The sequence below is a fragment of the Myxocyprinus asiaticus genome, chromosome 3 (genome assembly GCF_019703515.2).
Source record: "Myxocyprinus asiaticus isolate MX2 ecotype Aquarium Trade chromosome 3, UBuf_Myxa_2, whole genome shotgun sequence".
NCBI lineage: Eukaryota > Metazoa > Chordata > Actinopteri > Cypriniformes > Catostomidae > Myxocyprinus > Myxocyprinus asiaticus.
The window spans coordinates 17,413,352-17,432,184 of record NC_059346.1 but is presented as its reverse complement, the minus strand read 5'-3'; the positions used below and the strand labels follow the sequence as shown (position 1 = coordinate 17,432,184).

At 38.5% G+C, this 18,833-nt stretch overlaps 1 protein-coding gene across 3 annotated transcripts in view; it reads right to left on the bottom strand.

Moving 5' to 3' along the window:
- Window positions 1-18,833, bottom strand: part of LOC127429210 (neuronal PAS domain-containing protein 2-like) — a 106,148-nt gene that overhangs the window by 50,568 nt on the left and 36,747 nt on the right. The window contains exons 1-2 of one of the 3 annotated variants that reach the window (XM_051678107.1): window positions 8,617-8,925; window positions 1,566-1,776 (exon numbers count right to left, since the gene is read on the bottom strand). The exons of 1 other annotated variant lie outside the window; for it this stretch is intronic. The gene's annotated coding sequence lies outside the window, so the exon portion shown is untranslated. Of the gene's footprint in view, window positions 1-1,565; window positions 1,777-8,616; window positions 8,926-18,833 lie in introns of those variants that run through there. One more of the 3 variants, XM_051678089.1, reaches the window with a different exon arrangement.

The window sequence follows — 18,833 nt, the reverse complement described above, 5'->3', positions numbered from 1 at the left end:
AGCATTGTACATGTTTTTAAAAAAATTATATATTATATATATATATATATATATATATATATATATATATATATATATATATATATATATATATATATAGAATAAACATGGTAGTACCAAATCTCCCTTCATATTGAGTATTAGCCAATTCTTTTTATTATTTAGTAACACATTGTAACATTACACACACAGACAGACAAGTGGGGTACAACCCGGCTAAAGGCACACCTTAAGGAAAATTAGCTTTTTCTGGTCAAGAAATGTATCAAGATTGAAAAAAAAATATTTATTTTTATTGAATATTGACAGAGCAACATAATTTGTGTGAAAAGAAATAATAATGGAAGGTTGTTTCGATTAAAATTCAGTTTAAAAAAAAAAAAAAAAAGGTGGTGAGGAAGATTTTTACCCCACACTTGGTGTAAAAGACCCACTAACTTGGGGTAAAAGACCCCTAGTGGGGGTTATAGTGATATTGTGTAGATATAGGGGCAATAGTTATAGAGCAACATTTTTCAACTAATGCAAATAATTTTGAGCCAGCAACATGCTTTTTTAAGTAACAAATTACAATAATGCTTCCTCAAAATAAACACTTCAGAAAAGGGTGCAAAATTTACTGTTAATTTCAAACACATTTGGCATTTCATAAAATCTCAAGTATTCTATAAACAAATTCATCTACATTTTGATTGAATCAGTCAATGTGAGCCCACTTTGAACATTTTTCCCCACTAAAAAAAAAATACTGTGGGTAAAATAATTACATTTTAATTTAGGAATGGAATTTTAGTACACAATGCAGAATGCCTATCAAACAATGACTTAAGAAATTACTCGATTGACAGACTGACAGATTCAACCGCACTAACAGCATTAAAACATGTTAAGTGCTGATTCACTCCTGCTCAGATGCTGCTTTCATCAGCCAGGTAAATATTTCAAGTGCAACTCACTAATTTATGGACAGACACAGAGAGAGAGAGAGAGAGAGAGAGAGAGAGAGAGAGAGAGAGAGAGGAGAGAGAGGGAGGAAAGAATGTGTGTCAGGAAAGAGAAGTTAGGATCCAGCATTCTTCTGTGCTGCAATTAAACACCTTAATTTGTCTCTCAGGGCAATTTGTACAGTACACACAGAAATGACAGAAGCATCTATGCAAACTCTAATGAGTAACAATGTGCTCCTGACCAATGCAAGAGAGAGAGAGAAACAGATAAGGATAGAGAACAACAAAATGATAGGTGTGAAAGGTCAGGGAATTATTGCGTCACTCTGACAAACGCAGGGGTCCACATACAGCACACACACGCTCCCATTCATATTAACATATCCATACACACACACTCTTTCACTAATTCAAAAACCTTCACACAATCTTCATTACCTGACCCTACATAAACACACAGATGAGCCAAAACATTATGACCACTCACAGGTGAAGCGATTAACGTTGATCCCTAATAAGGCCACATATCAAGGTCTGGGAAGATTAGATGGTATAAGCAAACAATCAGTTCTCATAGTCAACGTGTTGAATGCAGGAAAAATGAGCAGGAGTAAAGACCTGAGCGACTTTGACAAGGGCCAAATTGTTATGGCCAGACGACTGGGTCAGAGCATCTATAAAACGGCAAGGCTCCCGGTCATCAGTGGTGAGTACCTATCGAGAGTGGACCGAGGAGGGACAAACCACAAACCAGCTGGGCGCCCAAGGCTCATCGATGCATGAGGGCAATGAAGGCTATCCCATCCGGTCCAAACCAACAGAAGATCTACTGTGGCACAAGAAACAGAACATTTTAATTATGGTTACGGGAGGAATGTTTCACAACACACAGTGCATCACACCCTGCTGCGTATGGGGCTGCGTAGCCGCAGACCAGTCAGAGTGCCCATGATGACCCCTGTCCACCGTTGAAAGTGCCTACAATGCAAGCAACGGAACTGGACCTTGGAGCAGTGGAAGAAGGTTGCCTGGTCTGTTGAGTCCCATTTTCTTTTACATCACGTGGACGGCCATATACGTGTGTGCCGTTTACATGGGGAAGTGATGGCACCAGGATGCACTGTGGGAAGATGACAAGCTGGTGGAGGGAGTGTGATGCTCTGGGAGAGTCTAGAAAACCCTGGGTCCAGACATTCATGTGTATGTCAATTTGACACGTGCCACCTACCTAAACATCGTTGCAGACCAGGTACACCCCTTCATGGCAATGGTATTCCCTGATAGCAGTGGCCTCTTTTAGCAGGATAATGCACCCTGCCACACTACACACACTGTTCGGAAATGGTTTGAGGAACATGATGAAGAGTTCAAGGTGTTGCCCTGGCCTCCAAATTCCTCAGATCTCAATCTGATTGAGCATCTGTGGGATGTTCTGGACCAACAAGTCCGATCCATGGCGGCTCCACTTCGCAACTTACAGGACTTGAAGGATCTGCTACCAATGTCTTGGTGCCAGATACCACAGGACACCATCAGGGGTCTTGTAGAGTCCATACCTTGGCGGGTCAGTGCTCTTTTGGTGGCACGCGGAAGACCAACAGCATATTAGGCAGGTGGTCATAATGTTTAGGCTCATCAGTGTACACATTCACCAGGTCTAATGAGTTCAACTATAGAGCTACATATGTGCCAAAATTCTGTGCGTGCAAGATGATATTTTGAGCACGCAAGTTGATTTTTGAGCTCAAAAAAATTATTTTGAATGCGCAAGATGACATTTTGAGTGCACAAAAAGTTATTTTGCAAACTCAGTTTTGTAAAGCAACGTATCTTCTTGTAAAAATGAATACATTTTTTTGCATATGCAAGATCTCACTCGCTCTCTTTCCTCATATGCACTCTGTGTGTGCTCGGAACTTTAGACTGCTCGCTTTTACACCTGTATTCTGACAAGTCCTGCCTTCTACGTCAGGATTGGCTATTAGGAGCTGCTTACAAGTGCTCTGTTATTGGACAGCTGAGGAAGCTACAGCAACCATGAACATCTCAGTGTAAATATTGCAGAAGAGCCAAAAGGCACAATGCTCCAAGTTCAGTACCCACTTTATATACTGTATGCAGTTACCATTACAAAAGATATTTACCCTGTGGATTATAGACATACCAGGAATACTGTAAGGCTTAACTTACTGTAATGTATGTTTTTCAAAATATAGATTAAATTACTCTGACTTCACACCACAGGAAACGATGCAGATTTCAATGGTGGAAATAGGCAGCACTGCAGTTTTAATAATCTTTTAAAGTTTACAGAATGTAATAATGTCTTTCAATGTTAACAAAAGTTTTTATAAAGAAATATCTATGGTTTACAGTGAAGAAAGTATGTGGGGTCTTTTCTGAAATATCTGCAAAACAAGTTTAAACTTGGTTCAATGAGCCTGTATGATTATGTCGGACACGTAACAGGTAGATGAATACACATCCTCACATGTTTAACACACTTCTAAAGCCTAAGAATTTGGGTACTCAGAAATGAAAACTACAATCAGACAAACAATATGTGTCTTAACTGCTTAAATTATTAACCCACACACAATAAATAATATTTAACTTCAATATGATCATATTCCATATCAAAACTTAATAACAGCTGTTTCGATTGAACAGTATTATTTACTGCATTTTTGCTCTATAACATTATTATTTTTATTCACTCATCCTTTCACAAACAGTAGTCCATGTGCTGAGGTGGTGGAGATGGGTCCTGTTCCCCCCGTTATATCGTATATGGTTGTCTTGATCGTATAAGATCATCGTTAGATCATATTTGACCTCATATCTGTCACAGCGACAGCACTTTGGAAATGAAAAACAGCCATGTGCAATCGGAGTTTGCGTGATATCTTCATTAAAAAAAAAAAAAGTTAATATCCACCAACAGCTGCTGTGGGTCAATTGTGTCTATAGAGCAGATGCAATAACAATGATGGTGACCCGTGAAATATCATCATTTATGTAAAATCCAGAGTTTTTCCTGACGCAATGATCTGGTGGAAATTTAAAGTAGCCCTTATCTCCAATAATCTGTGGGAAATGGGATGTTTCAACCCCACAAATAGCACTTTTTGGGCAGTTTCAGCGCAATTTGAGCGAAGTGCCCATAGACAGCAGCTCTTTCCTGGGCAACCAAAAGAACCCGGAAGGGGCGGGGCGGAGCATTTGTTTGTAAACTGTAACTTCATCTATAGTAGCCTGGGATCATGCAATGCGAAGAAGTTCTATCTATCTATTTATTTATTTATTACTTTTTGCAGTCTCTAACAATTGATGTTCAATATACTGTACATTTAATTTACCCCAAACTATGACAGGAGACATAATTATCCTCTTTTCCTTAATCATTTTTGCCATAAGGGTTGTGGTAGAATGCATAAACTTCATAAAAACAGCATACTGAACATTTCAAGATACCCCAAAGCTTTGAAATGCAAACATTAACAGCTTTTCTAATTTATTATGAAGAATAGAACATGTTAATCTAGGCAATATTTATAATATTCATAATATTTATAATACACAAGGCTGATGAAAAAATGGGAGAGGACACATCAAAGAAGGTGGAAAAAATAACATGGTCATGTTTATTAAATAAAATAATATTTCATGCAATTATAACAAAAAGAAGAAGATTCAGTTATTGCAGATCCGTGGTAGACTGTAATCTGGTGACATTTATTTTAATAAACTGATCTCTCAGAATATCCTTTGGAATAGATAGAAGCCAATTTAAGTTCCCCCAAAACTACACTATTATGTTTTACAAAGTAGTTTTACACATGGGAGGGATTATATTAAAATAACTTCAGATAAACGTTTTAGCTAACATGACCAAGCTAGTAGCTACATAAGTGTAACTTGGTAATCTAGATAACCAAATACTAGCCAAGAGAACCAAAAATTAATATAGACCAAACTAAGAGAGCTAGACAGATAGTTATCTAGCTAGTAAGCCTACTGGCAGTGTAGCCTACAGACTAAAACATATTTTTCATTAAGGTTAAATCAAAACTGTAAATTCAACAAAAGAACTGCTTATGTGGTCATCGTGTGTTACACATTTCCTTTCTTGAAAACAAACTATTCCCTTCTCCTCTTCCACCTGTTTTGATTAGCAGTTTGATCTGTGATCTAGCCAGATAATCAAACTGTACCACCTCCTTTCCAATTGGCTGAAATTCTGGAACATTATAATGCTATAAACTTGTTGAGCAAGCAAGCGGTCAAAGCTATGAACGCATGCAGAGTGAGTAGTAGGCAGGGGTGGAAAGAGTTCTGAAAAATAATACTCAAGTAAAAGTACTGTTACTTCTTAAAAAATGTAGTTTGAGTAGAGTAAAAGTACCTGTCCTAAAAACTACTCAAGTAAGAGTAGAGTAGCTCATTTAAAAGTACTCATGAGTAGTGAGTATTGAGTACTGAGTTGCGAAAGCTATGCCCCTTTATAATAAAAACTATGCTGCAATTAAAAAATGTAGCATACATACCATAATTTACATTCCCTTTTATGGCTGTTTGCCAGAAAGAATAAAAAATATAGGTATTTTATAGGCATTTGTTATTGACAATTTTTAAAATACATTGCTTATCTATGATACTGTAAACACCACATGAATCTGATTTAAAAAAATAAATAAAAGGGCGACATGATTACAGAAATGAAAAGATGAAAAAGTTATTTTTAATATCGTAATGTATGAAACAATTAAATTAAAATCAGTTATGTGTAGGGTCTAAATTTCCCTTAATGCCAACTAAGAGAGTTATTGTTGCACATAAAACATGTTCAAAACAACGCAAGGAATGCAAAAAAAAAATAAAAAATAAAAAAAGCAGGGTCACTTGGCACGTCATGTCAAATCAAATCAAATCAAATCACTTTTATTTGTCACACAACCATATACACAAGTGCAATAGTGTGTGAAATTCTTGGGTGCAGTTCCGAGCAACATAGCAGTCATGACAGTGATGTCCCGCACAATACAGGTGGTAAAGCGGTTGTTTGGTACAGGGGCCACATTGGGCTTTAAAGGAATCATTTACAGCAGCTACAGACACCAGGAAATAAAAAGTCAATATTTTATATTTCATCTAGATCAACCAACCAGTGGGTGTCTTGCTATCGCGATCGATGTAATGAACACCCCTGTTCAAGATGTAGAACATAGGCTAAGTATAGAAAATTACTCAAAAGTTTATCATCGATATCGAGGACATCTCTCTTTTTTCTCTCTCTAATAAACATCAAGATTGTTATATCACCCAGCTATATTGATAAAATTGCATTAATCTCTCACAGCAACCCAATAATCTCAATGATAGACAGCTAAATTACAGGCTACATTATAGACACACAGAATATAGTAAGCAGAAATATGAAATTTACCTTGATATGTTTCTTAAAATTAGAGGCAGGATTAATTCTGATATTTGGCTTGAGCAAGCTAAACTCACATGACACAATCAAGCAACTGGCCTTTTTCACTGCGAAAAGCCCTTTCAGGTGCGGCTGTGATGTTCAGATGTTGGAAATCCTCCACATCCATAACAGTTGGTGCCGGATCTGCAGCTGCCATTCAAGTTTTTTACGTGCGATTTGATTTGACGGGAGTCGCGAGACTCTCCCTAGCCAATCATGTTGATAGAAAAAAATAAAATCAGGACAAGGAAGTAGCAAACACAGACGGTGGGAAAATAGCACATTAAAAGTACAATTTCAGTACAGCACTTAAAGAGCACCTATTATGGTTTTTCAAATATTACCTTTCATGTAGTGTGTTATATAGCTGTCTGTGAATGTAAAAAAAGTCTGCAAAGTTTCAAAAATCAAAGTGCACGAAATATGGAGTTATTGACACCCAAAAGAAAGAACCGATTCTGAACAACTGAAACGAGTCGTTAGTAATTCCAGACTTACTTCCTGTACTAACCTATGTAATTTGGTAACAAAAAACCCACCTCTGGTCTGTTTACATGTACAGCCAGTGCAGGCTGTTAGCCTGTTAGCTGTTAGCCTCTGCTAACCAGCTAACTCACGTTATTGTCAAACTTCATATTAACTTACCACAGAGAAACGTCCTGTTCTCGTCGTGCTTGCAATGGTGGTTCGGCTTGATCTTCCGATGTATCACTATCGTACTCGGGATCAAATTGGTAAGGTAAAACAGACATTTTTTCAGAAGGAGCTGAAACTCAGATATGGTAGTGGCCATTTCCTTTCCGACATGCGCTGCAAGTGGTAGACCAATCACAACAGACTGGGACATCTGACCAATCAGAGCAGAGTAGACGCTCTGAAAGGAGGAGTTCAGAATGAATCCTTTAGAACGGATCATTGAACAAGTCATTTTTGACACTGGGAAAATAAGGTAATGCTGCAATTTAAATTATGAGCAAATTAAAGTGTTTTTTGACCTTGGATGCATGTAAATTTATTGTATGAGACCTTTAAAACAAAATTAAGCACGTTTAAAAATCATAATAGGTGCACTTTAAAATGTACTCAAGTAATGGTATACAATTTTTAAACTACTTAAAAAAGTACAATTCCTGGGAAAAAGTAATTCGTTACTTTACACCCCTGGTAGTAGGAGAGAGCGAGTGAGATCTTGCACATGCAAAAAACAGTTACATAAATTTAAGAAATCTGTGCAAACTCACATTCAAAGAAACTATATTCAAGTGCAAAACTGATTTTTGTTTGATCAAAATGAACTCATCTTTGCAAGAAGATACATTGCTTTACAAAACTGAGTACACGCACGTACAAAATACCATTTAATGCACTCAAAATATCAACTTGCGCACGCAGAACATTGGTGTGCTCAAAATAAAATCTTTTGGCACATATATAACTCCATATTTCAACGACCTCCAGAAGAAGAACACTCTGACGCGCGCTCAAGCACTTGACACTGAACTTGCAAAGTCCAGATCATTTCCTGAACCACAACAAACAGGACCAAACAATTACTTCCAGTCCAAACAGCAGCAGGAGTGCAAGAACGAGAGATGAGCGCGTTATTACGGCAGACTTGAGACCTTCTGAATTTCCCACACGGTCTAATTCAACTCATATTCAAAGTTCCATTAGCCTGGATCATTCATAACCATTAGGGTTCAAAATGTAGCGATACATTGTCCAAGCCGGCAGGTTTTATGCTGGCTGGAGCTACTGGTTTCAGCGATTGCGCCATTGACCCATTTTCAGCGCATGCCAAGATTTCAGATCAGACCGGAACCAAGAGAGGCAAACAGCACAGTCAGGGAACAATGATTAGAAAGTTTTCATTTACGCATTTGCATAGTTAATTTGGATTTGTGCTACTCATAGTTACAGTCCATCACCCCTGAGATAAAATGATTAAGGTGAGGTACGCGCGCGGTAACATAATAGAAACAGCCGCTTCCGCGCGACCCTCACTCACACGTCAATATTTCAATAATCACAACTCTATGACTTACTATTTCCATTTGCTTTCTCTCAATGTGACTTACAAACGAGAGCTCCACCAAACCAACATGAAAGCAAACGAGCGAGGTTCAAAACAGCTCCGCAACTCCTCACTTTCTCACTGGCATTGTGAAAAAAATTGATGGTAAATCTTACCGTGTATTTAAGACTGTAGGTCCGTACTTTACGTTTGCCCTCGGTGGGCATTTCTGTCCGCACCTCTCTTATGAAGCCAAGAGTGAGCTCGTGCCTTTACCATAAACAACCCATGAGAGAGCCACTCCAAAGTCGGACACAGGACGAACGATTTATATATCACACGTACTGAGGAATCCCGCGATAAACCGGAATAGAAGAGCACGCTGCACAGCGTTTCTGCATTGGTTCCGTGTGTTTCTTTCGTTACCGGGTCCACATCCTCCGCTCCCGAGCGCCTGTAAACAGCGCTGAGCTGATGCGAAGCACGAAAGTAGGTCAGACGGGAGCTCAATACTCAACCAACAACATCACTAACCGCCCGCGCACGCACGCACAAACACACTCTCACTCTCTCTCTCTCTCACGCCCGAGAAAGATACACACATGGCAGGACGGCCTCGAACGTAATTACCTGACACCAATCTTTTTTTTTTCTTTCTTTATCATTTTCAGAAACGTTTGGTGAATGTCTTTCTCTTGTCAGTGCTGTGTGTGTGTACGTGGAGCTGAGGTTCGCCTGTCTCCTACTGTATGCATGTGGACTGTTTATGTATATATATATGTATATATATATATATATATACAGTGAAAACAGTGACAATATAGAAAGTGTTCTTGTAAGATGACAAACCTACGCTCTGTCTACAGTATATACACGAGACGAGACCAAGCTCATGTCTATGTGCCAAGTTCATTTAACAAATGCACAACAACACAGTATGCAGCAGTGACTGATGGCAGATTTCTGGTAGCTCGAAGAAAACAGAATCAATTTCCTCTAACTTAAATGTTAGAGGAAAGATAACGTTGTAGTGAAAAAAGATGTCTGTTGCAAACCAATATAAGGTCAAGTGATTTGTTCGTAAGGAATTCACAAATCAGTCATTGGATGCTCCCTATAGAGAGCCACTCCCATTAGACCAGAATGATGGCCTCTGTCTCAACAACGCACTCTGACGAGATCATACCAACCCCTTAAGAACTCTCACAATACACAGTAAAAACACTACCCTTTAAATGGTGCAGCATTTACTGAGCTGTAGCACTTCTCTATCAGAATGTGAAATATAAATAGGCCTTCATCACACAAAAACACACACGCATGCACACACAACTTAGTTATCTAGGTGAGGGAATACCATTGACTCCTATGGTTTTTATATAAAATGAAATAACAGTATTACTAATATATATATATATATATATATATTATTATTATTATTATTATTATTATTTTTATATATATATATTTTAAATGAGTACATCTCCAAATGTCCCCAAAGGGAAGTTGTCATATTTAGCTCACTTCTGTGGACAAATTTGTCCCCAAAGCAATTTTAAACAACAGGGTTTTGTTACTACATGTGGAGTTGTGGTAATAAGTAACAGGGAATCGGTCAAATTCATGAATATGTTGTCTTGTTTTTTGTGACCTGCAGTATTCTGCTCAGGATTGTGGTTTACTTACCAGACCCGCATTGACACATATTACAATCGGATTCATATCAGCAGTTAATAAATAACCAATAACAAACCTCTTTGTTTCCTGATGCCACCCGTTCCACTTGAAACAGTCTCAAAGTACTGATAAATTTCAGAGTAGCATCCAAAATGCTGACATTGTTTCACCTTCTATCTCTGCTCAATCTCTCTCTCTCTCTCTCTCTCTCTCTCACATACACACACAGTCCACTAATGCCAACTTAATTCTCATAAGAATTATATTGGCATTAGTAGACTTGCATTAGCATGATTTAGGTCCTATTTATCAGACCGCTACCACTTTGAATGTGTAAACAAGGAATTGTCAAATCAAACAAAAGTATGGAGTGCCACAGGGATCAATTTTAGGACCTCTGCTTTTATCCTTATACATGCTTCCCGTGGGAGATATTATCAGGAATCATGGAATAAGTTTCCACTGTTATGCCGAAGATACCCAACTTTATACACTACCGTTCAAAAGTTTTCACATTTTAGAATAGTAGTGAAGTCATCACAACTATGGAATAATAGAAATGGAAATATGGGAATTATGTTGTGACTAAAATATTTTAGCATCTTCAAAGTGGCCACAATTTGCCTTGATTTTGCAGAAATGTACTCTTGGCATTTTCGCAACCAACTTCTTGATGTATCACCCTGGGATGCTTTTTAAACAGTACTGAAGGAGTTCCCATCTATATGCTGGGCACGTAGTGGCTGCTTTTCTTAATTATTTGGTCCAAGTCATCCATTTCAAAAACTTTGTTTTTTTTTTTTAATTAAAATTTTAGTTTTGTAATTAAATAAATTAATATGTTGGCCTAAATATATTTTTGTCTACAAAACTAATTTCAAACATTTAAGCATATGCCTTCAGATTAAAAGGTTTTTAAGATCATGAGAACATTTCAGGCAAGTAACCCCAAACTTTTGAACGGTAGTGTATTTCTTCTAAACCCAACGAAAATTCACAATTCTCCAAATTAGCAGAGTGTATCAATGAAATCAAAGATTGTATGGCCAAAAATGTCCTGCTACTCAATTCCAACAAAACAGAGGTACTAATTATTGGACCAAAAACCTCTACAAATGAGCAGCAATATACACTATATGGCCAAAAGTTTGTGGACACCATAAGTGCTTGATGAACATTTGATTTCAAAACCTTAGGCATCAATTTCCCCCTTTGCTGTACTAACAGCTTCCACTCTTTTGGGAAGGCTTTCCACTATACTGTATGTAGTAACATGGCTGCAGGGATTTGCTCTCATTCAGACACAAGGCTATCAGTGAGGTCAGGAACTGATGTTGGTCGATGGGGCCTGAATTACAGTTGCTGTTCCAGTTCACCCCAAAAGTGATCAGTGGGGTTCAGGTCTGGGCTTTGTGCAGGCCAGTCAATTTCTTCCATGCCAGACACAGTAAACCATTTCTTTATGGACCTCACTTTGTTCACAGGGGCATTGTCATGCTGGAACAGAAAAGGGCTATCCCCAAACAGTTGCCACAAATTTGGAAGCACACAAAGCCCAAGCCATTACATAAAGAAACATTAAGATTGTTCTTTACTGGATTTAATGGAGTAACCAAATTCGTTAATTAGAAGGGGGTGTCCACAAACTTTTGGCCATATAGTGTATAATTTGACTCTCAATGGATGTACTGTTACATCATCTTCAGCAAAGAATTTAGGTGTTATATTTGATACCAATCTTTGAAAATCAGATTTCCAATGTTTGTAGAACAGCATTCTTCCACCTGAGAAATATTGCTAAATTACGACACATGCTCACTGTTGCAGATGCCGAAATACTAATTCATGTATTCATGACCTCAAGACTAGATTATTGTAATGCATTACTGGGAGGATGTCCAGCAAGTTCAAAAAATAAACTTCAATTGGTTCAAAATGCAGCTGCCAGAGTGCTGACTAGAACCAAGAAATATGATCATATTAGCCCCATTCTTTCGTCATTATATTGGCTACTTGTTAAATTCTTATTCATTTTAAAATTCTGTTAACTACATACAAAGCTTTGAATTGTCTAGCTCCACAGTACTTAAGTGACCTTCTGATACGCTATATTCTGTCACGTTCATTACAATCACAAAATTTGGGCTTGTTACTACTTCCAAGGATATCAAAATCCACAAAAGGATTTAGATCCTTTTCATACTTGGCTCATAAACTATGGAATAATCTCCCTAACACTGTTCGGGATGCAGACACACATCTATACACAATTTACAATCATGTTTATTCAAACTACACAATGATCACCCTAAGACTTAATAGATATTACAGTTTCATTTTTTGTTAATGCATGATTTCCTGTAAAGCTGCTTTGAAACAACATGTGTTGTGAAAAGCGCTATACAAATAAAAATTACTTGACACAGGACAAGCTGAAGTGACACAGGAAATGGTAGTCCAAATTTATGAAAGTTTTGGTTCTTCAAGAATGTACAAAGTGGGGTGGGCACGTGACACCATGCGAGGTTCAGACATGTGAATGGCGAGCTCTGTGCACTTTGCTAGTTTTAATACTTTTTATGTCATAAACCAGTGAGATTTGATACACCCTGATCCTTAACTGTTCTAGGAAGACAATATGTGAAAGAATTCAAAATCCTCGGGCTCTGGAGACACTAAAAGACACTTATGGTCTCAAGCTGACACCCCCGAGCAGGCCGCAAGCCCAGGAGCCGATTTGGCCAGAGAAGTGAAGGAAATTCGGCAAGAATTGTTGAACGTGTCAGCAATGCTGATGAAGGTCATTGCTGACTTGGAGGATCTTGCTGTAATACATTGATCGATCACTGCCATGGAGATGAAATTCACTGAGGTGGTTACAAGAGTGGGGGATGTCGAGAAACGGATTGATTATATGGAGTCATCAGAGAGGGAATTAGCTGATAATCCGCTAGCGACCAAGGTGGATTTGGAGCGCGTCTGGGAGAAATTGGAGGACTTGGAGAATTGTAACTGGTGGAATAACATCTGAATTGTTGGAATTCAGGAGGACGAAGAAGGTCGGGATATGATGAAATTCCAAGATGGGCTCTTTCCGAGTCTGCTTGACATAACAGGCCATAAGCTGGAAATCGAGCGAGCTCACAGGGTTCCAGCTCAGCGATCCGCGGAGACAGGTCCCGATCAATTCTGGCCAAATTTCTGAGATCATCCTTTAAAGATCTCGTGTTACGCAAGGCGAGGAGTAAAGGAAGGCTTTCTTGGAAGAACTACAGCATTTTCTTGTTCCCAGACTTTGCGAATTCGATAAGAGAGAAACATGATCGATTCAAGGAATGCAAGAAACTTTTGCATCAATGGAAGGTCACTTTTGCACTGATGTTTCCAGCCAAATTGAGAATAGTTGCCAAGGATGGCCATAAAGTATTTACATGTCCCCAGCAAGCAATGTCCTTCATAAAGTCAATGGACTGAGTAAGTTATTTTGTGGTACTCACATTGCAGCCAAGTGGACCGACTCACTGAACATCCACTTGATCGTCCGAGGAAATTGAGCGCCTTTTTGTTTCTTTTTGTGCTGGTTCCGCCTAGCGGCTGGAGTTTGTTTTGTGTAGTAGCACTCCTTCGGGACAGTGTTGAGGATGAATCTGCACGTTCTTTTTGCTTATGCCTCCTATTAGTTAGGGTTTGTTTTGTGGAGTATTTCTTACAGGACTTTGGAGTGTTTGGGTAATTTGTTGCACTCATGTAGCAGTCGAATGGGCCGGCTCACTGAACATTTGTTTGACTGTCCGAGGAAACTGAACAACCTTTTTTTTTTTTTTTTTTTTTTGTGCTGGTTCCACTAGCGGCTAGAGTATTTTTGTGTAGTAGCACTCCTTCGGGACAGTGTTGTGGATGAATCTGGACATTCTTTTTGCTTATGCCTCCTATTGGTTAGAGTTTGTTTTGTGGAGTATTTCTTGCAGGACACTGGAGCGTTTGGGTAATTTGTTGCACTCATGTAGCAGTTGAGGAGAAGGCTCACTAAACATTCGTTTGACTGTCCGAGGAAACTGAACGACCTTTTTTTTTTGTGCTTGTTCTGGAGTTTATTTTGTGGAGGAACACACCTTCGGGACAGTTATGTGGATGAATCTACACGTTCTTTGCATTTATTCCACCTATTGGCTTGAGTTTTATAGATTATCTTCTGATGTGTAATACTGTCTCACAAAATTTGTATAGCAACAAGTTGTCGTGGGGGCTCTCGTTATGCTCGTTATTATAAATAAGGACAGGTTGCCGCTGTCGTGCGTGGGGTTAATGCGCACGTTTTTATTTTTCTGTTTTTTTGGTTGGGGGAAGTTTGGGGTTTGATTTTTGCACTATGTTGGAATGTGGTCTTTTTAATTTTATTTATGATACACAATAAATTTTTTCTAATATGTCAAAATGTCAAATGTTAGTATGAGTGGATTGTCTCTCTCCATGTGGAATGTGAATGGGTTGGCGCACTACATAAAAAGAAGGAAAGTTATTTCTCTTCTTAAACATAGGAAATATGATATAGTGTTTCTTCAAGAAACGCATCTTTCCCTGCAGGAAACTGAAAAAAGATATGGGGTGGAAATGTTTTCTTTAGTGCTGGCTCAAGTAAGAGCAGGGGAGTCATTACACTGATAAGTAAGCATCTACAATTCAAATGTCTCAAACAGATTAAAGATAAATTATTGTTTTAGCTGAAATTCAGGGGCAAAGTTTGATTTTGGCTAATATTTACGCACCTAACGCTGATGATCAGGGCTTTTTTATAGATCTTGAAGGGATGTTGTAAGCCGCTGGCATCCCTCATGATATAATATTGGGAGGAGACTTTAATCTATTGATGGACTCAGTCCTTGATCATAGTGAAGCAAAAGTGTGGAAGCCCCCTAGAGCAACATTAACGCTTCACAGGATGTGTAAAAATCTTGGTCTTACAGATATTTGGAGACTTTTGAATCCATCTGGTAGGGACTATAAAATGTTTTCATCAGTCCATAAGATTTATTCTAGAATAGATTTTTTTTTATATCTAAGTCCCTCATTTCAACTGTTGTTGATTGCTAAATTGGAAACATCTTAGTCTCGGATCACGCCCTGGTGAGTTTAGAGGTGTTGCCACATACGGAGAAAAATAAATCATATATTTGCCGCTTTAATGCATCCCTTTTGCAAAATCCTGAATTCCAACAAATGCTTAAGGCTGAAATCAATGTTTATATGGAGACCAACTGGTCCTCAGTATCCTCTGTGGGCGTGGCTTGGGAGGCACTTAAAACAGTTCTTAGGGGTCAGATAATACAGTATGCCTCATTCATCAAAAAATTCAAAGCACAAGAACTCGTGGAGTTGGAAGAGAATATTAAAAGTGCAGAGTCAGAGCTGAAGTGCAGAATGTCGTCTGGTGGCCTCAGAGAATTGACCAGATTGAAATACAGATCTAATACTATTTTGTCGCGAAAGGTGGAGTTTTGGCTATTCAGGGCAAGAGAGTCCTACTTCGAGTCAGGGGTCAAAGCAGGGAAGCTTTTGGCTAGATATATAAAGCAGAGAGAGTCTTTTTCTACCATTCCCTCAGTGAAATCTGCTGGTGGTGAAATATTTACCTCGGCCATTGATATTAATAATGCTTTTAAAGAATTCTATCTTGATCTCTATAGTTCCATGTCTTCGTCTACTGATGAAGATATTAGAATCTTTGTGGAACCATTAGAACTCCCTAAACTGATGACTGAGCAAAAAAATTATCTTGATTCTGAGATAAACTTGGAGGAGCTTGGTGAGGTAATTAAGGTCTTGCCTACAGGCAAGGCTCCGGGGCCAGACGGCTTTGCCGCTGAATTTTTTAGATCTTATGCTACAGAACTGGCTCCACTTTTGTTAGAAGTTTATATGGAATCATTAAAGAATGGAAAGCTTCTGCCAACCATGACAAGTTACCATCCAATTTCCCTGATCCAGCTAGAGGTAAAAATATTATCAAAAATGTTGGCTAACCAATTAAGTAAAGTTATGACACCTCTTATACATATAGAGCAGGTTGGGTTTATTAGGACCCGCAGCTCATCTGATAACATTAGGCGTTTCATCAATATCATGTGGTCAGTGGCGCATGATCAGACTCTGGTCGCTGCCATCTCACTTGACGGCAAAAAGGTGTTTGATATGGTAGAATGGGATTATCTTTGTAAGATTTTGGAAATATACAGGTTCGGGAATACTTTTATTGGATGGATTAAGTTACTTTATAGACACCCGGTAGTGGCGGTACAAACAAATGGATTAATTTCAGATTATTTTACTCTGGATAGGGGCACCCGGCAGGGTTGCCCTCTTTCCCCATTATTGTTCTGTCTTTCCCTGGAACCATTAGCAGCCATGATAAGAATGGAAGATGATATTCCAGGGGTGGTGGCGGGAGGTATGGCACATAAGCTTTTGTTTATGCAGATGATATTTTATTATTAGTCTCTGACCCCACTAGATCTATGCTGCCTCCACAGAATTATTAATTCCTTTTCTAAATTCTCATGATACAGAGTCAATTGGTCTAAATCCGAAGCTTTGGCACTGACAGCATACTGCCCAGTAATGGCTTTTCAGCTGGCACCTTCCAGTGGCCCAAACAGGGCTTTAAGTATTTGGGAATTTTATTCCCAGCAAATCTGTGTGATTTAGTTAGAGTTAATTTTGACCACTTAATAAAAAAGTTTGAGCGATGTGGGCAGGTGGGCTTCATTACATTTATCTATGACTGGGAAGGTTAATGTTATTAAAATGAATTGTATTCCAAAATTCAACTACCTCTTTTTTCAAGCAATTTGATAGCATAGCGAAGTCCTTCATTTGGAATGGTAAGTGTCCCAAATTACATTTCAATAAGTTACATAGGCCGATTGACAGTGGGCTAGGCCTACTCATGATTTTGTTTTATTATTATGCATTAGGTCTCAGACATTTGGCTCATTGGTCGCTTCCACCTGAGAGAGCCCCTCCCTGGTTTTGCATCGAACAGGAAGTTCTTGCCCCTATTTTGCCATTGCAAAGCCTTTCTATTAAACTAACCAGAGAAGTTAAGTTACACCCCGTTATCATGCATTTACACGCGGTATGGACAAAAGTGTCCAGAGTGCTTAATTTGGACATTTATTTAAATGTTGCCTCGTCCATATGGCTGAACCCAAAATGATGTATTAATAAGTCCCCTTTCTGCTGGTCAGAGTGGATTATGAGGGAGGTTAATACGCTCGTTGACCAATATGAGAGTGGAGTGTTGATATCCTTTGAAAATATGGTTCAACATTTTAGGATCTTGGTTCTTTAGGTATTTACAGCTGCACCACCTGCTCTTTAATATTTTTGGGAGTAGCATACACCCCCCTAAAGCGGAAGATACTCTGGAAGTGGTGATTACTGCTTTTGGAAAAGGTCATGAGGCATCAGTGTATTACTCGCTGTTAATTCAGAGTCTGGGGGATGGAGCTTCAACTTCTCTCAAGAGATTATGGGAGAAAGATTTAAACGGTATTGGAGGAGGGAGTGTGGGCTAGGATTCTAAAAAATTTCAAGTCTATATCTAGAGATGCAAGGCTGCGCCTGATGCAATTTAAAATTTTACATAGATTCTATTGGACCCGCTCTATATTGTATAGGCTTGGTCTTAAAGACACACCCACCTGCTGGCGATGCCAATTAGAAGACGGGGACACAACCTATGTTTTTTGGGGGTGTGTTAAGATCCAAGAATTTTGGTTGAGGGTTCAGAGCTTTATGTGTGACGTATTGGACACTCAATTTTCATTTTGCCCAAGACTCTGTATCTTAGGCGATGGGGCGGTCATTAATATTGGGGATAGACATTTAAAAAGAGGGAATGTTCGGGAGGAGGGGCTTAATGTATTTAATTTGATTCCGTATTTTATGTTGTGTTTGTTTGTTTTATGAAACTGGTGTAACTGCGCAAACCGAATGATGAGAAATGGTGATGTTTATTATCCAATTTTTCTGTATGTAGCCTTGAATAGGTCTTTCATTCAAGTTGTCTAGCTTTAAATAATCTTTGTCCTTTGATAATGATTTGGGTTTAATAAAATGGAAAACTATGTGTGTTGCGCTCCATGGCGCTGCAGAATGTTGACGCTGAGCGTTGGTAGTGTGTGCGTAGATTTTGTTGAAAATAAATAATTGTTTCTAATTTTAGAACACCATGTCGTCCGCCAGACGCATCCAGTGTGCGACCCCCTTTAATTTACCCTGCCACTCACACTTTACCAAAGTTGTGCTGTGAAATATGTCTGAAGAGACAAAGACTATTGTGCAATGAGCTGCCCTATTTATATCTGCAAAAATCCTGATATATATATCGATAATCATCAGGAAATTCTTCAGATTACTGATGTGTGAAAAAGGCACCAATCCCAAGCCTAAACACAAACTAGATAAAAATCGGTGGTTCTTGAGAGCTTTTCAGTTTTTTATGTACAAGTCACACACCAATTTTAGTTGTAGAAAGATGCCTGAAAATGCTTCGGTCAGAATCCTTTGATTAATTTACCAATTTCAATACCATTTTGCTTGTTTTTTCATGTTTTGTTTGTTGTTGTATTTTACCATTAAGAAATTCATAGTTGTACCAACAGATAATTTCAACAGTCACAGAAAAGGAAGCAAACAGTAAGCGGTTTTGTAAAAA